The sequence below is a fragment of the Dipodomys spectabilis genome, unplaced genomic scaffold, assembly GCF_019054845.1.
Source record: "Dipodomys spectabilis isolate Male_0828 unplaced genomic scaffold, ASM1905484v1 ptg000115l, whole genome shotgun sequence".
Taxonomy (NCBI): domain Eukaryota; kingdom Metazoa; phylum Chordata; class Mammalia; order Rodentia; family Heteromyidae; genus Dipodomys; species Dipodomys spectabilis.
In genome coordinates, this window is record NW_024870792.1 from 9,584,758 (window position 1) to 9,588,714 (window position 3,957).

A 3,957-nucleotide genomic window follows, 5' to 3' on the forward strand; every position below is an offset into this window, starting at 1 on the left:
CGTCGTAGAGCATTGTGGGAAGCGACGAACGGTGCCCGGAAGTGGGTGTGAGCGTGCGCAGCGGCTAAGTCCGGCCAGGAGGGGGCAGGGGCGGGACGTGGGAAAGTGATTCCGCGTCGCACGTGACGTCGCGCGCCCCCGCTGGGCCATTCCTAAGTGGCGGCGCGTCGGAGGAGGAGGAGTCTGCGGAGGGCGGGCGGCCTGTGGCCCCGGCTTCGCGGGACGGGGCGGGTCGCGCCCGCGCTCACGTTAGTATACGGTGGGGTGTACCAGCCCATCCCGAGTGGTCCGTCAGGCCGCTCGGGGATGCTGTCAGCCCGACGCCGGGTTTTCTTTCTCTTGCCACCCGGAGGGTCGAGGCTGGAGGTTCCTTTGAAGAGGTCTTCAGGAACGGGTCTCCCAGCGACTGGAGATAAACTCCCTTTGGAGTAGTGTATTGAGTCCCGCTCTGGGAAAGTGCCTCGATGATCCCCCAACAAAACCAAAAAACCCCTCTAATGCTAAAGTAACAGCGTGCTGGTTCAAAACTTAAAAAAATTCATTCAGTTTCACAGCTGCACTAAGGAAGGAGTGGTGTGGTCCTCATTGTAAAGATGGCACAGACAGGAAGGAAGAGGTCCCAAGCTATGTTAAGATCTGAGCCAGTGATTCTAACCGTGGCAGTTGGTCTTCAAAGTACATGCTTATCACCTTTCGTTATAAAAGTGTGTCTTCTTTGAAAAGGTCTTTGAGAAATGAATGAATTAGGGCCGTTAATATTTGTACAAAACAAAGTTCGATCTTATTAAAATGTGCAAAAGCTTGGCTGTTACTTGGCGTTGCATGATATTGCTTAAACTGCATTGTGGAGGCAAGAAGCATCTTTCTAGGTAAGATTTTTAAATCACGTAGAAACCAGTGCGAATGATTTGCTTAGTAACATTGTTCTAAGTAAGATAATGTCAGTTTAGTTTATAAATGCCTGTTTATGTGTGTGCCTGAACTCCACTTGGGCTCCTAATGCAGACTGATAGGCACTCCTCTTTTTACTTAATACTTTGTTTTCTTTTTTGCTTTATTTGTAGTTGTAGATGAGAGGATTGAACCCTGTGCTCTTCTTTACTTGGTACATCACTTTGACAAAGTACTTGAGAGAAACAAATTATAAGGAAGAAAGATTCATTTACTTTTCAGAGATTTCAGTCCAAGGTCTTTTGGCCTTGTTGCTTTGGGCCTATGATGGCACAGTACAGTCATTGATGGGAGTGCAGTGTGGAGTAGGCCTGTTCACTTCATGGAAGCTGGGAGCAAAACATGGGCAGGTGCCCTAATATCTCTTTCAACCTCTTTCCTCCATTACCTGACATTCCTCCATTAAGCCTCACCTCTTGCAAGTTCCACCATCTCTTGTAGGCTTCCAGGCTTCCACATCAAAGCCTTTAACACATGGGACCTTTGTGGAACATTTTGTATCCACCACATGACACAATTTTAATGTTTTTTTTTTTTCCTTTGGAAATCCTCTCCTCTGGGATTTCTTGTGGAGGTACAGTGTACTTGTCTTAACACCTTGTTTCCCTTGCCTGTAAAGGTCCTCTGTAAGCCTTTGTTTTTTTAATTTTTGTGCCAGTACAGGGACACGATGTCAGCCTTATGCTCTTTCCTTTTCATAGAAGGCTAACACCCTACCACTAGAGCCATACCATTTTCCGAAGTCTCAAGGACGTTTGCTACCCATGCTGGCTTCAAACTGTGATTCTCAAATCTCAGCCTCTGGATTAGCTAGGATTATAGGCATGAGCTACCAGCATAACCTTTAGGATTTGAAGAATTTTACTGGCAATCATTGTACAACTAATGAACTATGACAAATAAGGGGAAATTGTAAGAATCTAGAATCTAAACTTATAATGCCTCCTTTTGACCTTTGCTTTTATTTCCTTCCTGAAGTTGTAATCCAGATAGTGAAAAAAAGATGCTTCCTTGACTCAAGGAGAAAGCATACATTTCTAAATACTGTATGTTAATTGATAGCCTTCTCCATATATTTATTTTCTCCCCTCACCCCCAGAAGTTCTCTATATAGCCCGGATGGTCTCAAAGTCATAAACTTCCTGCCTCCACTTCCTAAGCACTGGAATTACAGGAATATGTCACCTTTCTCAGCTATATGTATTTCTTTCCTACACTAAAAATCAATAAAGTCTTGCTCATTGAATTCATCTTTGTTTTGAAATAAGAAAATCATTTTTTTTTGTGGTCCTCAAAAAGAAAGGGAAGCAGGATTGGGAATTTTATACTCTCTACTATTTTATTGACTTTAATCAAAACTTCATTCAACAATATAAATTGTGGGCATAGTACAATGGTTACAAATTCAGATATTGAAGAAAGCAAGGCTATAAACTTGTGTTAGGATCAATGAAAAACATGAATAGTGGGGAGAGAGCAAACCCTGAGGTAAATCCTTAGTCTAAAAGAGCTCAAAGGAAAATAGTGTCAGACCTGATCTATTTGATTTAGTAAATAAGCTGTGGCTTTAATGCTTACTGATTCTTTATATCTAAAATATATGAGAATATATATTTTGGAATTAAGTTACTTAGCAGAAAATTTGGTACTGAAATAGAAATTACTGTTTGCTAACCAGCAACTTAAATCTTAACACTCCCCCTCTCTCAGGGTGTTGGTGTGTGTGTACGTGTGAGTTTCTGTGTGTTTTGTGTGTGTATGGGAATTACTAGTTATGTTCAGTTTCCATTTTGAGAACAAACATACGAATTTCTCTCTTTTCCTTATTCTAATGTTAGTGCTAGGTATATAAGACTGAGAAGGGAGATTCTCCCTGAAGTTTTCCCTCTTTTTGTCTCAAAAGAATGAGACAAAGACTCAAATAGAATTTAGGAGTTAGTTCTTACAGACTTTGGTGGAATACATGCATTACAAATCATTGGCCAATAATAGAATCCATACCAAACCTTGATTTCTACTTTTCTTACTGTTATCTATGGCTTCATTTGTTTACTAAGCCTGGTTTTCTAGGCTTTTTATAGATTCTGTGAAGAACATTCACTGTTGTTTTTCTTTGTGAGTTAGATTTTAATTGTTTTCAAGCAAGAACTCTGTTATATAGTCTGAATTATGTTTTCAGAATTAATGTTTAAGCAATGACCCTTATTACCTCAGAATGTGACTATATTTAGAGATAAAGGTTTAAAATAGGGCTATTAGGGAAGGACTAATCTCATGTGAATGGTGGACTATAGAAAAGCACATTTGGACACACACTGGGGCTTCATGTGCACAGAAGAAGAACCCCACCAGGCAGAAGGTGGTGATCTGCAAGCTAATGAGAGAAGCTGTAGAAGAAACCAAACCTGCAAATACCTTGATCTCCACAACTATGAGAAAATTAATTTGTATTGTTTAAGCCACAAGGCCTGTAGTACTTTTTTATGATAGTCCTGGCAATCTGTCAAAGACTGATATAAGATCAGGTCCTGTAGGGGTTGCTATTGGCTGAGGCAAGACTTGTTAGTTTATCTAAATTATTTTATTAAGAAAAAGACTGATTAACTTTCCACATAAATAATAAATTTTGTGAATGGAGGTGGTACATACTGGAACATATTTTGGTTTAAATAGTAAATAGTTCAAAAATACTTCTGGTGTGTCATCTCCTTTGTCACTTTTCTCTCCAAAACAAACTATTACAAAAGCCTTGACAGTGTTCCCATAGAGCATGTAAAATCTCTTTTAACTTGTCAGTTTCAATTTTGATGCAATAAACTTTCACTTCAACCTAAACAGACATCAGATTTTCCCAAGTGAGTGACTTATCTGTTTCTATTTCAAATATTTCTTGGTCCATTATGATAATAGTTACTATGGCATTTGTCAAGAAATCATGAAGTACAATTTCCAAATATTTTTTTGCTTCAATGAAGCTAAAACCATTTTCATGATTCCCATCCATCA